General features: G+C 39.6%; 1 protein-coding gene and 1 pseudogene across 10 annotated transcripts in view; one reads left to right on the top strand and one right to left on the bottom strand.

Moving 5' to 3' along the window:
- The window catches only part of CRH (corticotropin releasing hormone), a 316,144-nt gene that overhangs the window by 139,743 nt on the left and 153,658 nt on the right, over nt 1-22,743 (top strand). The window contains exon 1 of one of the 10 annotated variants that reach the window (XM_047842576.1): nt 1,287-1,337. The exons of the other annotated variants lie outside the window; for them this stretch is intronic. The gene's annotated coding sequence lies outside the window, so the exon portion shown is untranslated. Of the gene's footprint in view, nt 1-1,286; nt 1,338-22,743 lie in introns of those variants that run through there. 10 annotated transcript variants of the gene reach the window in all.
- On the bottom strand, nt 5,279-8,336 carry LOC125156177 (ubiquitin-associated protein 1-like; annotated as a pseudogene).

Below are 22,743 nucleotides of genomic sequence, written 5' to 3'. Positions count from 1 at the left end.
TGGGAGAATTAATCCAGTATTGGTAAAAAATGTTTGCCCTTAGTAGTGAATTCCTGAGGTATTCAATGAAATACTAAAAAAAACCCCTAGCCTGCTAGGGAATGGAAGTTCCTGGGAAAGGCAGTAAAGGAGAGATAGGATTAGAAAAATTAGAGAATCCCCCAGGGAAAAAACGGAGCAGGAGTGGGATGCTTTTTGCTTCTTGTTCTTTTTACATTTGCTCCCACAGCCTGGGCTTCATTCCCCTCCCCTGGTAAGGAAACATAGGAAGAAAAAGCTGAAGACTCATGATGAGTTTGGAAGAGCCAGGAAATGGTCCTTGTGTCATCTGCTACTTGAAGAGATTATTGATTTCACTTCGTTTGTTGGTTTTAACCTCATGGTTTTGGCATGACTGACCATCTTAATGTAGGAATGATTCCGTACTCTAATATCTAATTCCCCTTTCCTTTACCAGCACACTTCCTAAAAACCAATGATAATATTCTGACAAAATCAGAACCCATATGTTATTCATATTCTGTATCGTGGTATATTATCTGTAGTGCTAATATTTGATTCTTGACCCTTGAGGTCATGGCATGAAGTATTGGTCTGTTTCTCATCAAAGAACCTCTCTGGATGTAGAATTATTCTTCCCTGACAGCAAAGCCACATGTGGGCTCCTTGTCAGTGAGGAAACAGAAATCATAAGTGCCTTATTTGTGCTCTCCTGGTGAACCATAAAGAATAGATACCAGGACCACTAGCATTTATTTTCCTATTTGAATTATTAGTATAAATATTAGAAATATGGAATCCAAAAAAATTCATGTGTATTGAAGAATAAGGTTTTTTTTTAAGATTCTCATCAATATGCTATACTTTATTTATTTATTATTTTTCTATGTAAATATGGTACACTTTAAACATGTATCAGTGCTGAACTGACAGTTCCATTAGAAGTTGGGGGAGGTGGTGTTTGTGTGCCACCTAGGAGCTTGTGTACTGAGAAAACTCTCTCAGAACTTCTGGGTCTGCACTGTTCTTACTAGCTTTTGTTTCTAAGTTGCCCCACTGATACATTGTAAGAAAGCCAAGAGAAGGAGAAGGACAAGTGAGAGGGAGAAATGGAGGGAAGGAAAGAGAGATACTGATTCATTGTTATTTTCCTTTGTGTGCTGTAATTTTCCCATAGAAAAGTTAAAAGTTCTGAGTTACTTGAATAAGGACATTGAGTGTACAGTCAGCCGTTTAGAGTGAATGGAAACCTTCAAATTTGTCAGCATGCCTACATTCAGCCCACGCTTAAGCAGTGAGTGATGGAAGATGAACAGGAGAGAAAAGCATATGGATTGGTGAGTTAGTTATGGAATTATGAATAATGAATAGGTATATCTCAGGGTATTCAGAGTACAGAAAGCCGTGTTTTGGGGCCTAATGTTAGTGTATCTACACTACACTAGTGTATCTACAGATATTAGCCAAAGTTTTAATTTTTTTTTCTCCTTCCAAAATTTGGGCAAAAGCATGGCACAATGTTACTTATGGTTAACAACAGTTCTTCTTCTTCTTCTTCTTCTTCTTTTTTTTTTTTAAGTTTATTTATTTATTTTGAGAGAGAGTGCAAGCTGAGGAGGGGCAGAGAGAGAGTCTCAAGCAGGCTCCATGCTTCAGCATGGAGCCTGACACAGGGCTCGATCCCATGAACTGTGAGATCATCCCATGAACTGTGAGAACAGGGCTTGATCCCATGAACTGTGAGATCCCGTGAACTGTGAGATCCCATGAACTGTGAGCTGAATTCAAGAGCTGGACGCTTAACTGACTGGGAAACCCAGGCGCTTCTATGCTTAACAGTTCTAACAAATGTTTGGTGTAAGTGGAAGCAGAAATAAGTAGCTAAGATGAGACTATAGAGTGATTTGCAGCTTTCTTTCTGTCTGTTGTTCTTCCTGGGAAGACAGTGGAGAGTCCAGAGTAAGAGCTTGGAGTCAGACAACTTGGTCCAATCCTGGTGTTGTGGGTGGAGGGGTCTCTGGATACTGTTTGGTGTGCAGAGTATTTATTGCTACCAACTCTTGTGGACAGGAGAGGGAGGAAGCAGGGAGTAGAGGGAGGAGTGGAACTATAGCGTAGGTCCAGCATAGCATCAGTACCCGCTGGCCCGTTGGGGAGTCCTTGAGTGTGTATGAGCCATTACACCTGTCCCTCAGAGATCCCCAAAGGTCAGACCTTTATACCTCAGTGGTACTCAGCCATCGGGCTTGGGCTGCCCTGGGAAGGGTGTGGTTTTGGGTGAGGTACTGTCTGCAGCTGAGGAGTATCCTGAAGGAGCTGACAGCTTGAGGCTGTCACTGATAGCACTCTCAGGAGCTGGGAGAAGTCCTTCCTTGAAGGGAAGCGGGGGGCAGGGGGTGTCTGGGTGGCACAGCTCCATGTCTGCTACACATCTCCCTTTTTAAAAGGTATACAATCTTGGACATGTTACTTAAAACCTCAGTGGGGACTTAGTTTCCTTATCTGTTAAATAGGGATAATAACTACCTCTCTCTTAAAGTTTTTGTGAGGATTTAGTGAATTATTGAAAAGCCCTTAGAACTGTGACTGGCACATAATAAATGTTAGCTATTATTCTATTTAAGTAATCTTCCCCTCCCCTAATGGTGTCCCATTTAATGGAGAAAGGTTGTAGCATTTTTCAGACTTTGTAAGATATAGTTCACACTCTGGGGAGAAGGTCACAGCAGCCCTTTTTAAAAGAAATCATAATTGGGATACTTCATGTTCTCTCCTTGTCACTTGATGTTATGTGATCTATACTGCTAGCAGAATGTGCTAATGACCTCTGAGTAATAGAATATTAACAATTCCTAATAAGCTGAACATCATAGAGAGCTATTTAAAAATGATTTGTAAATTACATGATTCTGTTCTTAATACTTGTGCATTCCCCTCATAAAATAATATTTTAGGATTGATAATTAAAGGATTTGGTCTTTAACCCTCTAATGATTCATAAATGCTCATTTTTACTGTTTTGTTAAAGTCTAAATGGAAATTTAAGGCCTATTGGAGTTTTTTTAGGTCCTATAGTTTTGAATTTTTCAAATTTTCTTTGAAAAGCACTGAATATGAAAAAAAAGAAAAGCACTGAATATATCAAATAAAGCCCTTTAAATTCCATTCATGACTGAATTTGAAAGGATTATGCTCTCATCTGAGAAGTGGCAAATTACCAATGATGATGATGCTATTGAATTATCAACTAGGGAGAACTACTGAAGAAAATGGGTGGGGGTAAGGCGATGGGGAAAGGAGAATCTGCTAGAAATAAAGACCAATTACTTCTTTCCATCTATTTGTTCACTGAAAAGATATTAATCTAGCACCCAGTGTACCCTAGGTAGGATGCTGGGTGCTGAGGTAAATAGAAAACAAATCCTTCTTTTGAGGAGTTTATGGCCTATTAGGGATTACAGTTGGTGGGGGTGCAGCAGGGAGATGTGCACAGTGTTATAAATGTTGTAATAAAGATACAAGGTGACATTGAGGTGGGAGACCTGCATTTAGGGTCTCACCTGGGGAATGGCAAAGAAGGAAGTGATGTCAGAGATATCATGGATGAAAAACAAGAGGTACTTGACCATCAATCTGCTGATGGAATAAGACAAGGAACTGACTACTTAATAAGAGTTAGACTTTCAAGCCCAGGTGGTAGGAAGAATGGGAATATCCTTGGAAAAATAGGATATTTGGGGAAGATGACAGATTTGGTTTTAGACATGTTAGTTTTAAGCACATTGGAACATCCAGGTAGAAATACCTATCAGGCAGGTATATCGGCTTGTGAGGGAATTCATGGATCAGAAAAGAAAAGAAAACAAAGTTTGCATTGATGAGTCAAAAACAAAGTATATATTCAGTCGAACAGTTTGAGATCAAATGTGTATTGTGCATCCCAAAGTAAAATTTTCATAATTCTATTTTTTATTACATTGAATTTTATTCAGTTGAAATGCCTGAAATGAAGCACAATGATTATATGCTTAATGCTTCATTTGCTTGTATGTCTGTATCTGATTTGCTTCATTATTCTGTGAGTGGCTAAGCTGAAAAGTATGAGGCCTGCTAATGTTTCAAAAAATATAAAATATCACTTGCTTGTCAAATTCAACTAATAGAGAACTATATAAAGAGTGAAAGTCTGCTTTCTTCAGGCCCCAGCCCATCTTGCTCCCCAGAGCTACTGACTGCCTAGTGTTTGGTTTATATCATTATGGTCTTTTAAATGCAAATATAAATATGTGTCTGAATATTTTATATAAGTGGGTTCATACAGTATATGCTTCCTTGCATCCTTTTTTTTTTCACAGAATAGTATATCCTGGATCTGTTACCTTTTTGAAACATATATATCTTATTCTTCTTACTGCATAATATGTACCTGTGTACAGATGAATTCTAACTCATTTGACCATTCCTCTATGGATGTATGTTTACTTTGCTGTTTTTCCAGTTACATAGTATATCTGCAAACATCTTTGTGTATACATCTGTATACTTGTTCCAGTGTCTTAGAAATGGAATCACTAGTTCAAAGGGAATCCACATTTTTTTAAAGTAAGCTCTATGCCCAACGTGGGGTTCAAACTTACAATCCCAAGATCAGGAGTTGCAAGTTCTATCATTTAAGTCAGCCAGGTGCCCCAGAAATCTACCTTTTAAATTTTGATATATTCAGCAAATTGAATCTGAAGAGGTTATACCAATTTATATTCCCTTAAAAGTTTCTTTTTTTTCTTTCAGTAATTACAGCTGATTTTCATTGTGTACAAAGGAATTTGTATACATTATTTCATTTAATCCTTAAAAGAGTCTTTTGAGGTAGGTGCTATTATAATCTTCATTTTGAGGCATAGGGAACTGAGGCTCAGAGAAATTAAATATGATGCCCAAAATCACATAGCTTGTAAGCAGTAGAGCCAGTATTTGAAACCAGTTTGATATGGGAACGCATGCCCTTAACTACTTCCTGCCCTGCTTCTCCAAAGGAAAAAAAGACCACAAATTGCAGACAATAGGGACCTCTAGAATACTGTGCTTGAGCCTCAAATTCGGTTGATTTTCTTGGGTGCCAAAAAGAAAGGAAAACAGTTCTTTAGAACTAATGTTAAAGACTTCTTTTGAGTCAGATTGTCATTTCCCTGTACCTGTACCTTTCCAGTGATCTTGTCTTGCATCCTGCTCTAGAAAAGCTCAAAGATTCTTTATCTAATCTCATCCCCAAAGATTTAAGTTACTGAGGGACTAGAGGGCTCAGGCCAGTGTTGGCTGTATTCACTGCAACTGTCTTCAGCATCTGCTGACAGTGGCATAGTTTGTGTTCATTATTCTGATGCAGTGGGGTATCTGAGCAAGGGGCACAGAGGAGAGGAACATGGCCAAGACCCAGTGGCTCTCCTTGTGAATATTTAAAAGCCATTTAAATAGATTTCTTTTTATCTCCTAATTTCCTATTGATGACAGCACTGAAACTACTTGTCTCATTTTTCAAATTAAAGCTTCCTAGAGCAAAATGGCCTGGAGACTGAGCAGCTCTTGAGGCTCTATTAATCACACGGGTGAGGGTGGGGAGCCCAATAAATTGTTCAGGGAGTGGAAAAGTACTTGAGACTTATTAAGACCGCCTCTCCCTTCAGCCAACCTCTTCACACCTGCTTCTTTGAGGCTGGTTTCTTGTGAAGGGTCTTTTCATTTTTTTCTTCAGAAATGATTTCATAAGTACCTTTTTTTCAACATACACCTACTGATTTCTCTCAAAGACCTTTGCTGGAGTCAGGCAGCTGGCCCTGGGCCCTTCTGATGCATCTGCTCTCAGAAGACATGACTCTGAGAAGGCATCATGAAGTCCTAAGCTGTAGTCTGCTCTGGGCCATTGTCTCCCTTGGGTTTAGGAACCAGAGTGATGTGGGATGGAATCCTGACTCAACCATTGTTAGTTATATGACACTGGACAAGCAACTTAACTTATATTTGCTCATCTGTAAAGCCTTGGTGTGTCCCTATTGGGATAATATCTGTCTCCCAGGGTTATTTTTAGGATGAGTTATAAGTTGTCTCTCTTCTGTCTGTAACTGGAAAATCAAGTACCAGCTTTGTCCTTCATCTGTTGTGTAGCTATAGAATTTCCAGAGCAGTTGAGCTAGGTTGGTAAGTGTTAGGGCTTTGAGGCTACTTTTCAGAGCTCTATACATAAGATCCTGAGAAAGCACCATTTACTCATTTCAAATCTAGGATTGGGGTGCTGGTAGAGATATCAGTGGGTAACAGTGGTTATCCACTGTTTATCAATGTTAGCTCCATAAAATTTGTGCAAGTTACTTAACCTCTCTCAACCTCTTTCCTTTGTATTTAGATTTTTTCCTTTGTATTTAGATATTTAATGATGTACAACATAATACCAAAAAAAAAAAAAGAATGAGACTAATTTCTATGACTTGATGTTGCTTATTGCATCATCCTAGAGCAGGGAGCTGGAGGGAGAGGCTGTTCTCCAAGTAGAACTGAGGTGGAGTTAGTGCTGGACTACTGAAATCACAGCCTGTTTCTCCCCCACTCAATGTACTGGGAAAGGGCCAATGATTTCTTAAACTGATGACTGTTTCCTAAATCAGAGGGCTCCAAAATCTTAGTAGCAGAGGATTGTGGTCCAAACCAAGCCAAAAGAAAGACTGAGGCGTGGAAGCATAGTAACTGACTGGCAGAGAGGCAAACTCAATACCCCATGGGCAAAAGGACATTCTTTGCATCACAGAGACGTTGCAGGACCAGTGTAGCACTAAGAGACTTTGTTAAAAGGAGAAAAAAAACAAAAACAAAAAAATCCTGGGAGAACCTTTCACTAGCACTAAACTTAGGTTAGAGCTCAGTCCATCAGTGCAGGGGAGGGAAACATCTAGCCCTAAAGCAGCACTGAGTCTGGCCCTCCCACCCCTTCTCCCTGACTCCTTTTAACAGCTGGGCCAGGTTTCTGTTCAGGATGTACAGACCCCAGAAGGACCAGGAAATCTCTCTGAAGGGCCGAGGTGGCGAGGACACTTCTCAAAATACAAATACATTTAATATAGAAGGAGCCAGAGCAGTTCTGGAGGCTTTCCTATATCCAAATCTTTCCTACTTTCTCCCCAGCTCAGAGACAGGCAAGCACAGTCTCCATACCTTACCCTCCACCCTCAAAAGAAAATGGTAAGTGTGCTCCTTCCTCCTTGTACATTCTGTGCACCTAGACAAGACAGAGAGGGAAGGCATCCGGGAGATCAGGTCTGAGGGAGTCAGGGTTGGCACCTCTGTGCCACTGTCTGTGTTGAAAGCTGAAAGCCTAAGAGTATAATGCCAACTGAACTCACTGGCACTACTTTGGGTGCAAGGCTTTAGGGAATTCCAGAAGGTGCCATTATGGAGATTGGATGTGTTATGGAAAGTGCTTGTCAGCTTGGCTGTCTTCTGTTTGCTATCATCAGAGTCAAGTTTGGGGAAGAACAGGGATTTGATATTGCTTACTGCAGGAATTGGGGGGAGGGATACTTTGAAAGATAGTGACATCTCATAGTTGCCCAGCTGTGTTAAGGTTATAAAGCCACTGGATGTGTGAAGAGGCTTGATATCTAGGGTTGCCCGCTCCAGGGATGCCAGGACTTCCTCATCCTGTAACACCGACCCAGAGCCTCCTCTGGGCAAGTTATTGTCCAATAACTGAGCCATAACGGGTTCAGTGGTTCCTACTAGAATGTTTCTCAGCTCTTCCCTTCTCAGTAGTTTTAAACTCCAGATTGTCCAAAGGGTGTTCTTCACACTTAAAGTCAGCAGGATTGATTGAAATCTGTCTTTATGTGAGGTGGGCTGACAACTTTTTGTTTCGTGATATTGCTGCTGACCCAAGGCAGGGTGAGGATGCTATGTTGTAAGCTGTCAAGGAAGGGGGTAGATAGGAGATGGCAGTGTGGCTGTACTGTATGTCTCGGAGAAGCTCGTTTTGCTGTCACCCGCTGGGCCACTCTTAGAATTCACTTTAGCTACTATTTCCTCAGTCTTGTATACTCTGCTTCCTGCTGGGCTTCTTGGATTTTCTTAATATCTTCAGCTCATTCAATAGTTTTCTTTTACGAGGAGAAGTCATATACTGTACTTCTCCAACAATGTGTAAACAATCAGGCAAGGAGGAGCCAATATGTAGACCAACTTTAGCTGGTGTTTTGAATTTGTCTCCTGCCTTAAATGGGACATCATCAAGGTAACTGAAAATCTCATGAAAATCTGTGTCCAACTTCTTAGAAGCCATTTAGAACCTGAACGCCACTGCCATCCCACAAGCTAAAAGGTGCTGGCACTGGCTGGCCTCCCAGGCTTAGTCCCCACTGAGCTCCTGATGGTCCCTAGGGAGAATGACCACCACCACCTCCAACTCTGTCCACCCTGGGCTAGGCCATCACCATTGTCAGTTCTGCAGCCACCATGTTGAAGTCCTCTCAATTTTTTCTTTTTTCTTTTTTCTTGGAAAAAAGGATATAGTGCAAGTCTCTATTGGATATAGTTGCTGTGAGGTTTAATGAGAACTTCATATCCCAATTGCCTGCTTTATTTTTCCATTTAGGTACCTTTCATGATTTTATGTCACAGTTTCCTTGTTTATCTTCCTTGTTTATCTTCACGACTGTCTCCCTTTTCCAGTGTAAGTTCCATAAAGCCAGAGATTTTGTCTGTTCTTCTTTATTCCTCATTTTGCCTTACAAAGTGCCTGGCACATAACAGATACTAAAATATTTTGTTGAATGAATGAGTATGTAATGCATGGAATAGTGCCTGAAACATAGTAGGCACTCCATTAATGTGAACTTTAAAAAAAATCAGTAGCTACTATCTATAAATTGAGGGTAATAAAATACCTATCTCACAGAATAAAATAGAAGAGCAGAGCACACAGTAAGCCTTCAGTTAGTGGCAACTGGATTATGTATGAATAAGTTTTAGTCATTTTCAGCTAAAATATTTTGTGAAGAAAGCACTCCTACTACTCTGTGTTTCAGCTTACAGCTTTTTAAAAGCTTGACTTCATCCTTGTGTGAGGGATGAAGAAGGGTTCAGGAAGAGGCTTGTACAGGCAGTGGGTGTTAGGCAATTTTATTTTATATTTTTAAGTTTTTATCGAAATTCCAGTTAGTTAACATACAGTGTAGTATTAGTTTCAGGTGTAGAATTTAGTGATTCTTCACTTACATACAACACCTGGTGCTCATCACAACAATCTTTAATCCCCACCACCTATTTAACCCATGACCCCCACCTACCTCCCCTCCAGTAACCATCAGTTTGTTCTCTATAGATAAGAGTCTATTTCTTGGTTTGCCTCTCTTTTCTTCCCCCCATGTTCATTTGTTTTGTTTCTTGAATTCCACATATGAGTGAAATCAAATGGTATCTGTCTTTCTCTGATCAACTTATTTTGCTTGGCATAATACTCTCTGGCTCCATCTATGTCATTGCAAATGGCAAGATTTCATTCTTTTTGATGGCTGAGTAATATTCCATTATATATATGTACACCACATCTTCTTTATCCATTCCCCAGTCAATGGACATTTGGGCTCTTTCCATAATTTGGCTATTGTTGATAATGCTGCATGAACATTGGGGTGCGTATAATCCTTCAAATCAGTATTTTGTATTATTTGGGTAAATACCTAGTAGTGCAAATGCTGGATCATCAGGTAGTTCTATTTTTAACTTTTTGAGGAACTTCCATACTGAGTGGCTGCACCAGTTTGCATTCCCACCAACACTGTAAGAGGGTTCCCCTTTCTCCACATCTTTATGTTAGGCTATTTTATTTAATTTTTTTTTCAACGTTTTTTATTTGTTTTTGGGACAGAGAGAGACAGAGCATGAATGGGGGAGGGGCAGAGAGAGAGGGAGACACAGAATCGGAAACAGGCTCCAGGCTCTGAGCCATCAGCCCAGAGCCTGATGCGGGGCTCGAACTCACGGACCGCGAGATCGTGACCTGGCTGAAGTCGGACGTTTAACCGACTGCGCCACCCAGGCGCCCCTATGTTAGCCTCTTTTAAAGTGAATTCATTCATCCAAAAAATATTTAGTGAGTTTTTAATCATATTCTTAACACTGTACTGGGTATGGAGATTGTGACAAAGAAAGATGACAATGGCTTTCTTTCACAGCTAATCAGGAATCAGCAGCTTTTCAGAGCTGCAGTGCCGGTTCTCAAGGGGAGCTGTTGGAGGTATTGTTTCTGGAAGGCTTAAAGTAACCTAGCAGTTCTTACATAGGAATTTATACTCTAGATATCATCAGTGATACATACAAAGGTACATACTCACCTACCTACTCATGAATATTCATCACAAGATTAAAAAAATTTAAACCAGTCTAAATATCCTGCAAGAGGGGGTTGTATAAATAATGTGTTCAAATGATGGGATATTATTTGGCCATTAAGATAATATGTGGGGGGCACCTGGATGGCTCAGTCCGGTTGAGTGTCTAACTTTTGATTTCAGCTTAGGTGTGGTTCTAGGGATGTGGGATCAAGCCCTATGTTGGGCTCTGCACTGAGTGCAGAGCCTGCTTAAGATTCTCTCTCTCTCTCTCTCTCTCTCTCTCTCTGTCTCTCTCTCCCCCCGCCCCCTGCTTCTCTCCCTTGTTTGTGTGCTCTCTCTGAAAAAGGGGGATAATATGTGGAAGTATCTATTACTATGGAAATATGTTCACAATATATTTATTTAAAAAGGTTATAGTATGATCTAAATTTTGAAAGAGTATTTGCAGAAATAATTGATTTTTATAGATACTAAAATTTTTATCATTTTATTTATCTTATTCTAATATTTAAGGTATACATAAGTATTAATGTAAGCACATAGAAATCTGGTATGACACACCTCACGCCAGTCAGAGTGGCTAAAATGAACAAATCAGGAGACTATAGATGCTGGCGAGGATGTGGAGAAACGGGAACCCTCTTGCACTGTTGGTGGGAAGGCAAACTGATGCAGCCACTCTGGAAAACAGTGTGGAAGTTCCTCAAAAAATTAAAAATAGAACTACCCTATGACCCAGCAATAGCACTACTAGGAATTTACCCAAGGGATACAGGAGTGCTGATGCAGAGGGGCACTTGCACCCCAATGTTTATAGCAGGACTTTCAATGATCGCCAAATTATGGAAAGAGCCTAAATGTCCATCAACTGAAGAATGGCTAAAGAAGATGTGGTTCATATATACAATGGAATACTACTTGGCAATGAGAAAGAATGAAATCTGGCCATTTGCAGCAACATGGATGAAACTGGAGGGTATTATGCTAAGTGAAATAAGTCAGGCAGAGAAAGACAGATACCGTATGTTTTCACTCATGTGTGGATCTTGAGAAACTTAACAGAAGACCATGGGGGAGGGGAAGGGGAAAAAATAGTTACAGAGAGGGAGGGAGGCAAACCATAAAAGACTCTTGGATACTGAGAACAAACTGAGGGTTGATGAGGGGGTGGAGGAGAGGGGAAAGTGGGCGATGGGCATTGAGGAGGGCACCTGTTGGGATGAGCACTGGGTGTTGTATGGAAACCAATTTGACAATAAATTATATTAAAAAAAATAAGGAAATGTGATATGACATACATCCAAAAGTCAGTAGTGTCAGAGGGATGATTCTATTGTCTTCTTATTTGTTGCTCTTGGTTATTTTTATTTTCTAAACTAAATTTTTCTTCATTATGTATTAAGTTTTAAAAATTATTGCTCCATCCATAATTGATCTCTAGGTGGTTACATAAGAAATTGTTAACATTTGTTTCCCCCAGGGGAGGGGGCTGGGTGTGGGGACAGGGGTTTGAGGAGTTTTCATTATATACTGTCTGTACTTTGGAATTTTAAAATACATGAATTCAGTACTTATTGAAAAAAAGAACAAAATAAAAAAGATTATAAATAGTGGCCTGAGAAATTGTGGTGGGTCCCTTGGCTGGACTTTCTGTATGGGTAAAGGAACTCTCTTAGGCAAGTGGCAGCTCCCACAGGTGGGAATGGTGGTTGGGACCATAGAGACTGGCTTGGGAAAGACGTATATGCTCCTTGTGGCAGGAGAGACAAGGCAAACAGGCAAACCAAATGTCTTGAATAAAACTATGCTGCTGACTCTGCTAGTCTCTTCTTCCCTTTGAAGAATCATCCAGAACTTTGGGTATGTCTGAGAGCCCAAGATATGTATCTAATAAATTTATTAGTTTTTTTCTTAATACAAAAATAGTACATGTTCATTGTAGAAGTTTTATAAAGTAAAGACAATGAAAAAATACTTGTAATCCAGTTATAAAGATACTATTATGTTTTAAAGACAGCCCTTGATTATCAGTATGTATAAAATATGTGTGTATACACACATGTGCATATAGGAGGTTACACAATGAATACTGCTTTGTAACCTGCCTTTTTCCAGTGAAGATTTCTTTTTTGAGGGGCTGGATAGAGAACAATGACAAAAAGTATTCTAGGATTTCTTCTTTTAATGTTGCTTCTGAAAGATATAAATATTAGGATAGAGAATTTTAGTCATTGAACAGATTCATTCATTCATTCACACATGTATAACCTAGTCTTCCTCCATCTTGATTAGCCAGCGTCCATGGTCTCAGTTCTCATTTACTCATTTAAAACTGAGCCCTCCAACACCAGAGTTTGTGACCCTTGGGCCCCTGAAGACTGATTCTTTTTTTGCCTTGTATCTTCTATCACTTCCTCTCCACTGGATCATTTCCATCAATATTCAAATATGTTCAAACTTCTCTCATCTACCAGTCATCCTCCTAAACCTTCTCTGCCTCAAACATTTTCCATATCAGTCAATGCAATATGCCCAGTTGCTCAGGTCAGAAAGCTAGGAGTCATCCTTAATGCCTCTTTTTCTTTCTCCTTACATGTAATCCCTTGACAGGTCCTATGGACTTTATCTCCAGAATGTACCCCAGATTCATCTACTTTTCTCTATCTTCACTCTCATTGTTTGACTAGATATGGGAACAGCCTCCTTATCTGGTCTTCCTGTAATACATTCTCTACACAGTAGCCAGTGAAAACCTTTGGAGACAAATCCGAATCCAACTATCCCTTTCCTCTGCATAAAGCCCATTGATGGCTTCTTCACATTTAAAAGAATATCCCCTTTCTTATGATGGCCTACAAGGCCCCTGGCCCTGTCTGCCTCATCTACTTTCCCCCTTTAGCCACTCTGGCTTTTTCCTGTTTCTTGAACACTCTTGTATCTCTTGCTGCAGAGGAAGCTTCATGAAGGCAGGGACTATGACTATCTTGTTTATTGCTGACTTTTCAGTCTGTCTTGGTTCCTTGAACATAGTAGTAGGTATTGCATACTTATATTGAGCAAGTAGGTGAATTTATGAGCTAATGAGGATGATGAAGACAAATACGCTTTAAATGAAAGCCAACTGTGGTAAGAGAGGCTTGAACTAGGTGCCTGGAGTTCATGGAGGGGATACTTACTGTAGTCAAGGAGGTCACGGAGGTCATATAGATGAGGAAATGTTCAAGATGGACATCAAGCTTAGACGTAAAGATTTTCTAGGTTTAAGAAAAGGAGTAGGGTCTGAAGAGAATGATGAGTAGTAATTCTGTTGAATTGGGACATAAGAGATATATGTAATAGATCTACACAAGTTAGGGATGCAAAAGTAATTCTGGATCTGATCATGGGGGATCTAGAATGCCAGGTTAAAGTGTTTAGATAGTTTATCTGACAGGAGACCTACCCCTACATTCCAGGGAACAAAATAATCAGAGTCTTCGGAAGGTAAACTGGTCCATGGTCTTAGGTGGTCAACAGTGGAGATGAATGAAAAAAAGAGGGAACAGATGTGAGGAATACCCTAAATAAACTGTTGATACAAATTGATAACTGATAACTGAATATGAGATGAGGAAATCAATGCAGATTTGAACTTGAGTGATTCAAAGAATAGTGGGACCAATAATAGAAATAGAAAATCATAAAAAGAAGATATTTTTTGAGGGGATAGATAATGAGTTTGGTTTGTAACCTGTTGAATTTAAGGTACTAATGGAACAGGAACATGCAGTTTGTGATGGAATTTGGGACTAAAGACAGGATTAGAGATGTAGTTTTCACTTATTCATTTGTCCAGTAAATATTTATTGAGTACCTAGCATATGCCAGACACTGTTTCAGACATTGGGAATACAAAGATGAAAAGCATAAACCGTGACTCTGCGATTTCCTTTTTCCCATACCCAGCTTTTTAACCCAAGACCAAGAGAAGACACTCCTCTATTGATAATTATAAATTATCAAGATCGACAATATAACTGTTGTAATATGCATGATTGTTTATATGTTTAACCGCTTTTATGATTATAAGCTTGTATTAGAAGGGGTTTCATCATGCAAACACAATTGCTTATAATTTATAACCTAGGGTTCAAGGAAATGCTGACATGATGATTAGAGGAAACAGTTTAAGGATGTATAGGTGTCTTTGATTTTTTTTTTTTTTTTTTTTTTTTTTTTTTTTTTTTTTTTTTTAAACGTTTATTTATTTTTGAGACAGAGAGAGACAGAGCATGAACGGGGGAGGGGCAGAGAGAGAGGGAGACACAGAATCGGAAACAGGCTCCAGGCTCCGAGCCATCAGCCCAGAGCCTGACGTGGGGCTCGAACTCACGGGACCGCGAGATCGTGACCTGGCTGAAGTCGGACGCTTAACCGACTGCGCCACCCAGGCGCCCCTAGGTGTCTTTGATTTTGACCAATGATTAGGTCATTTCATCTGCATATCTAACACAGTAAACTGGCACTGGGAGAAGAGCTGAAAATACCAACTCCAATATGCTGGAATTTGGAAGAATTCTGTGTCTCAAAGGGGTAAATTCTGTGGATAGTTTTAGGAGGAGTGTCAGTCTGAAGCCATCTTCAAAGGGGAAACAGTAGCACCTACATTCAACCTTGGATGAAGCAGGGGCGACTATTTAATGAGGTTCTTGTTACTATTTTTCTGTTGGGTGAGGATGGGGTATTGAAAGCAAGGTGAGGAAAACTGTAGGGAGAAATGCAGAGCAAACAGGGAGAAAGAAAAGGGGATACAAGTTATTTACAATCATGCAATTTAACTGCTTTATTATCCTATTTTATTTCCACAATGGCATGCAAGTTTGAAAAAGAATTATCTTTTCCACTTTATAGAAGGGTTAAAAGGACAGGACTAAAAGCCAGCAAAGCTGGGGGTTGACCCAATGGTTTTGAGTCCAAATCTACGATTCTTTGCACTGTACTGAACTGTTGGGAGATGCTGTATGCTCTGGTGTTCTGTCCCACTGCTGTATTTGCTCAGGCTCGTGGTTGAGCTTAAATGTCCTTCACTCCTTCTCTGAGGTCTAAACCCTACTTATCTACACATGTCAGCACATGTCACCTTCTCTGTGAAGCTTTGTCAGATTCTGTCAGCCTTCCAACAGCTCTTTGTCTTTACCTCTCCTATGGAGTCTTTCTTTCTCTATGGATTGCCTCACATTCTTTCTTGGCATTATAATGTTTATTTATATGCATGTTTTATCTCTGCTTGTAGACCCTAAACGCCTTCAGGATAAGCCCTGGATCTGAATCATCTTTATTTTCTAACAGTACTTGGCACAATGGCTCACAGGCATTTAGTAAATATACATTGAATGAGTGGATGAGTGAGCGAAAGAGTCTTCAGGTCTCCTGAAGCAAGTGTGAATCAGCTGGATAACTGCCAGGAGTCTCTTTGCCTCTCCAACTGGAGGCAGGACTGATGTCTCCTGCATGTTATGGAGGGGGATAGCCAGATGAAAAAAAGAAGGTAAAGTTTGATTTGCTTTATGCAGGTGAAAATAGGAAGATGTAAAAGTAGTGAATGGATAAGTTGAGAACTGAGATGTAATCTGTATGATTGTCTGAAGGTTTTAGGAAGAAACTTCCAGTCCCTTAGTTCATGTAAATTGGAATAATTGGTACTCTCGGCTGTGTAGATGTGCTACTTGGCACAAAGAGAATAAAAATGTATTAAGTGTGTTATAGGGAGATGAAAAAAGACTGAGAATAAATCAGGATTGTAGTCTTTTCCAGTCATTTTCACTTTGGGCTGAGGTCTGAATTATCCATTTTGGAGTCACATGTTTCTGTCCGCTGCTAGACTGCCCGGTATGCTTGGAGCAAAGTCAATTAATTCAGCGGCTCCATGGCTCACTTCTAACAGACTGTAGTGGAGAAGTTTAGCATTATCAGTGAGAGAGAACTGAAGATTAAGGATGAGGAAACAAATGGAACTATTGCCACATCCCTGGATGAAATCATCCTTGTGCCCAAAAGGTATTACTCTCTCAGCTGTCAAGGGGAGATGCCCAGGGGAGCAACTCAACTTTAGCCTCTGCTATAACAGTTTTGAAGAAGAATGAAAGACTACTTAACTTTAAAGCATGGGACCAAGTAATGTGGGCTTGAAGTATGAGAACATGGTAGCCATGCTTTTAAGGAATCCATAAATGTGTTGTGAGATACTTTGTAAGACTTAAAATATTACATAAATTCTATTATTAAACATGGAAATAAGGGTATATTAATTTGAGTGTTCTATAAAGCCTATACAAAATAGAAGTTTGTTATGTTAAAAATTTGAGTTATAGTTAATATGCTACTTAGAATAAACAATATTAAATATCTAATTAGTAATCATTTTTCTTGAAATTCTAAGCTTGCTTTGTTATATTTTCTTTTCTTTGAAAAAGGGGATAATTTGGGGCACCTGGGTGGCTCAGTTGGTTAAGTGTCTGACTTTGGCTGAGGTCATGATCTCTTAGTTTGTGGGTTGGAACCCCGCACTGGGCCTTGTGCTGACAGCTCAGAGCCTGGAGTCTGCTCAGATTCTGTATCTCCCTCTGTCCCTGCTCTTCCCCACTTGTGCACTCTCTCTCAAAAATAATAAATGTTAAAAAAAATTTTTTAAGGGGGGATAATTTGAATGATTTATTTCATTTTTTAAGTAATTGTTTTTATTTTAATGTTTATTTATTTTTGAGAGAGAGAGATATCACAAGCTGACTGAGCCCTCCAGGTGTTCCTAGGTCATTTCTAAAAACTAGAATTACTGTTTCCTTTTTTTCTTAATTTCTGATGGTAAAGTTGATAACTTAAAATAATTTGGTTAGGACTATAGTTTAAGTAGCATATGTTCAGTTTATATGGCTACTTTTAATGCTCCCCCCCCCCCCCCCCATTTTCTGAAGTAGAAGGACTTTCACTCCTTACTACCTGCAGTCTTTTCAACTGTACAGGTGTTATCTAGGCTAGTGTATTGAGAGGACATTCATTCATTCAGCAAGTGTTTTATTGAACATCTACTATATGCCAGACACTGTAGCTAATGGCATGTAAGAGTGAACAAGATGGACAAGGTGCCTACTTTATTAAAGTTTATGTGTCAAGAAGGAAAAAATGTCAATGAGATAGAGTGACTGGGTTAGGGAAAGATGTGTGTGTTGGGAGCCATGCAGATTAGGAGACCAGAGAATGATTCCTGAGGAGGTGGTATTTACTCTGTTATTTGAAAGACAAAGAAAGGTCAGTCATATGACAATGATCTGGTAGTAAGGGACTCCAGGAAAGGGAACAACAGTGAGTACAAAGGCATTAGGACAAGCATGAGCCTTGCCAGATAAAATACAGGATGCCTAGTTAAATTTGAATTTCAGATAAATAATGAGTATATACTATCTTAGTATAAGTATGTCCCAAATATTGTATGGGTCACACTTATACAAAAAATAATTCATTTTTACCTGAAATTCAAATTTAACTAGGCATCCTGTATTTTTATTTGCTAAATTTGACAACTGTAGCCTGAGGTATTTAAGCAACAGAAAGAAGTCCAGTTTTGTTGAAAAAGAGTAAGTGGGTGGTAAGTTTGGAGATTTTGGTAGCAGCTGGATTGTTCAGAGCTTTATCAGCTAAAGTAAAGAGTCTGGATTTATCCTAAGTGGAAAGAGAAGCCACTGGAGTATTTTAAGCAGGGGAGTAACAGTCTATTAAATACATGGATAGATAAGAAAAGGATGGCCACATATTAATTATATCTTAAGTTTTTCTCTTCTTGGTATATGTGGGGGGATACCTTTACAAATGAATTTCTTTTATGAAAGGGAAATTTATGCCCTGCTTTTAGTCAAATAGGAGTGCAGAGAACTCCTCCTGTGTCTACGGCTTCTCAGTTACCTTCAGCTCAAAATAATCCTTACGCCAAAGTGGCATATTTTGAGGTGGCATATTCTGATCCCCTTCAGTACATTTTATAATCAGTAAGTCCCTGTGCATCTTAAGGTGTTTTCTTGGTAAGAACTCTTTCAGGTTTGAGATCCTGGCCCTTTTTAAATTCAAGGCAATCTGTTGTTTGAGGCTAGCTAGTCCCTCTCTGCCCTCCCCACCCATACCAGTTCTCCTAAAGAGTCCTTATTAAAAGCAAAAGAATTAAGTTATCAGAAAAGGATTTTAATAGTCTGGGGAACCTAATTATATAGAGTCAGTCTGTCTTTTTGGAGAGTTACTGAGTTATCTTAAATGACATAAAAATAAGTTTCTAAATCAAAGTCACATTCACTGCCCATTGTCATCACTCTCTCCCCTCTCCAATGCTTCCTCTTCTGATTAGATTGTATCATAGGCACTGAGTCAGGACACTCTCACTGTAATCTTAATTCCTGTTGAATACTTGCACTTGATTCACTGCAAGGGGGAAAAGCCATGGTTCTCTTTGAAACTTTGAGTCCCTGAGCTCTTTCATCAACTAATTATCAGCAAAGGACCTGAGGAAGGAAACGCAGTTCATTGGTTCATTAACTCGCACCCTGTAGATCTGTGGGGCAGATAGGGAAAGCTCCAATTAAAGACTGGGGATTTAGGAAGGCTTTCCTGTCAGTCATGAGCTGGAGCAGCAATTGTGATGGGGAGTGGGACTGCTCAGTGTGCCTGGGCTGAGGCTTTCTCCTTAATGAGGGTGAGGTTCCCCGGCCTCCCACAGTGCAGGAAGAGGCAGAGCCCAGCAGCTCTACACACCCACTTCCTTTCTGTCCTTAAAACTTGGTTCAGTGTTTCTTTGTGATATATACATCACTTCTCCTACCAGCTGTGAGGGCAGGAGCAAGAGCAATTAAGGGCATTATTAATCACCAAGTTCTCAGTGAAAGGGGTCAAACTGCAGCAGGATTTGACAAAGCAACAATTCTATCAGCAGCGGAGTTATAAAAGTAGATAGCTCAACATTTTAGAGCTATATTTGGGCTTGTTCTTTCTTGGCCCTAAAAAATCTTATTGAAAGTGAACATCCCAGAGGTGATTAAAAACTTGCCTTCCTTTGAGTTTTGGAATTGTTTGAGTTCTAACAATATTTGAGTTTGGCAAGCTTTGAGTCTCCTTTGGGAGGTTGCAGCAAAGTGAATTGGAAAATGTATCTGTGCTTTTACAGAAGAGAAAGGGTCTCTGCCTTTTATTGTAACATGTGTACTAGAATTTCTTCTTCACTAAAAATCCGTGGAAAATGAGAAAAACATTTTATGGAATTTGTTTTGTAAATGCATTTAAAATATCTATTGAAATTTTGTTGATTTTATAGGATTAATACTATTCAACATTTTTGAAGCAGGCAGTGTTTTTCTTGGTGACAACCCTTCACCCCAAAACAACACTCAACAGAGGGGTCCGCTGATGACTGCCTCTGGGTGATCAGACTGTTCTTTGTGCTGCACTTTGTGTGGTTCTTTCATATTAATTTTCTCATTTAATCAGTCAAGAAATGTTTATTGAGCATCTATTATGGGCCAGGGATACAGTAGAGAATAAAGTAGACATATTCTCCTTCCTAGTAAAGTTTATAATTCAGCAGGGAAGACAAATACTAAATGATTAGACTTATTTAAACATAAATTATAGCTATCACATTATTTTATCTTTAAAACTGTGAGTATGTACATCTAAAAAATAATCTCACATTTTCTTACCTGGGCTTCTAATTATATTATCTGTGATACAGGCAACAAATAGGTGGTTGGCTTATATGCAAAAGACCAGTCACTTCTCAATTATATCAGTGGCTCTGATATGCTTGCCTCAACTGGGGTGAAAGCCTTGGCAATATGTTTTGCCATGTGAGAACACTGGTTAAGGTTTTTTAAAGAGTATTTTTGGGAATTGTTTCTGTTGAGATGGTGGAATGGGGAGTGGGGAAGAAGGAAGAAAACTAAGTATGAAGAACTTTAATTTTATAGCCTCAACCCAAATACCCTAAAAGCAGATGGACTTGAGGAAACATGAGAAGGGAAATCCCAGGCAGAGTCAAACAAGTGTTCACTGGAGCAGCAATTACAGCCCTAGGTAGGAGGAGGCTCAAATTTCCCCATTACTAGGGCTTTTTCTTTAATTTATACCCTAAATGACTCTTCTCTGGTCTCAGAGGGGACTTCGCAGGGGACTATGAGAAGTAATTAAGTGTTTCAGTAGCCCCTTGAGATCTACCTAGGGAATGTACAAGGTAAAATATAATAGTTTAAGGTTGAGATCAGCCAACAATTTAGCTGGGGCAACCTTTGAAAAGCGACTTACCCAATAAGGAAAAAGTGTTAGCAGAATGCCTAGAGAGAAGCTCAAAAGACAAAGGGTTGAATGGACATTGTTAAGTCCTAGGCTACATCTGGATTAATACTTCCATTCCATGGTGCCCCAAACCACCTCCTTTGCACAGTGTGCAAAAAGAAAACCACAGGCTCAAGATGGAGTCACTTAACGCTAGGCAAAGTCACCAAACCAGGGCTTAATACCTAACCTAATTGCAGTTTCAGTCTGCAGAAATAGATCTGGTCAGCAGCAATGTGTAATCTGTTGCATGAACCTTTCCATCCTTCAAAGGAAGATGAGGTCGTCTACCTAATAAGACCCCTGTTTTTCCCCCTAAGGGAAAGTGACCTTGCCTGGAACAATCCTTTATTTTCTTTTACTAATAACTTCCTTATACCATCCTCCTTCCCATAAAAATCTTCCATTTTATACAACTCCTTGGTGTATCTCTCTATTTGTTAGATAGTATGCTGTTGGATTCATGAATCATTGAATAGAGCCAATTAGATCTTCAAATTTACTCAGTTGAATTTTTGTTCTTTAACAAGGGCCAAACAGAATAACTCAGCCAAAAAGTACTTCTCTTGTTTCTCCTAAAATAATAGTAATTTTGCTCAAATCTTAACCATTGCACAACGTTTAACCAGAAGTGTTAAGATCAGTTAAGCCTGTCCCAAACCCTGGTATTGAAAAAGTTACCAAGAAACCTTTAACTCTTTGGTAACATTGGCTCCTTTAGATCATTAGTGACCAATCAATACTTGCTTATTTCTTTGTGAGGAGGATCAGTACTTTTGACATGGGGTTTGTCAGTTTATATTTCATATTATGGCTTGATTCAAAGACATTATGTTATGATGTAGTGGTTAAAGGCATGGTCCTCAGAGCAGACTGATTGGGCTCACTATTTCTCAGCTGTGTAACTTTGGGAAAATTGTAAGATGGGATTAGCTATAGTACTATGGTATAGGGTTATTTTGAAGACTGCATGTGCGTGTGTGTGCGTGTGTGTGCACGCGCATGCCTGCGCTTAGAACAGCACTTGGCGCGTGGCCAGTCCCCAAAAGGGTTAATTAAATATTATCATTTGAATTGTTTAGAGTAACTTTTCTGCTCTTTGGAACAGACATGGTCCAACTTTAATTTGGCTGGTAGTTGTGACTTCTGTCAGTTGCACTGATGGGAGAGGTGTGGTCGTGTGGATGAATCTTTCCTTAAGGACCATTTGTTTGGTTTGTAATAGAGTAAATGTATCCTTTGGGTCTCTTGAAGGACCCACCCAGGCTACATTATAATAAAAACACTTACGTGTCAGGCACTTTATTTGCGTCATTTTATTAAATCTTTACAGAGGGCTCCAAGAGGAAGTACTATAATTATTCCCCAGTTTACAGTTAAGGGAACGGAGACATAGAGAGGTTAATGAAGAAAGTGCACAAGGTCAAACAGCTGGTAAGTGGTAAATGAATTTTCACGCCAAAGCCATCTGATTCCAAAGATTGCTCTTAACAGTGATGCCGTGCTGCCTTGACCTCTTCTGAGCAAGCCCTTGCCCAGAAATATGAGAGAACACCTTCTCTGGGACTCTTGGAAGCCAACAGCAAGGCCTCCACTTGCAAATAAAATGCACATAATGTCACAAAAAGAACTTGTGCCATTTAATGGAGGAGAATCATAAGTTGAGGACATGCAAGGACTAGAGATAGTTCCTCAGGTAACTTTAAAAATTAAGTCCTTGGGGCACCTGGGTGGCTTCGTTGGCTAAGCATCCAGTGTAGCCGACTTCAGCTCAGGTTATGATCTCATGGTTTGTGAGTTCGAGCCCCACCCACATTGGGCTGTCTGCTGTCAGCGCAGAACTTGCTTCAGATCCTTTGTCTCCCTCTCTCTCTGCCCCTCCTTTGCTGTCTCTCTCTCTCTCAAAAATAAATAAACATTAAAAAAATTAAATCCTGAGATGGTATGCAACAGATTTCAGTAATCCCAGTCTTTCAAGTAGTCATCAAGGTCACTTGCTGCTGGGCCTGGGGGTGACCTACCACAG

Source organism: Prionailurus viverrinus, chromosome F2 (assembly GCF_022837055.1).
Source record: "Prionailurus viverrinus isolate Anna chromosome F2, UM_Priviv_1.0, whole genome shotgun sequence".
Taxonomy (NCBI): Eukaryota; Metazoa; Chordata; class Mammalia; order Carnivora; family Felidae; genus Prionailurus; species Prionailurus viverrinus.
Note: the sequence above shows the minus strand (reverse complement) of the source record. Positions and strands in the feature narration are given on the sequence as shown.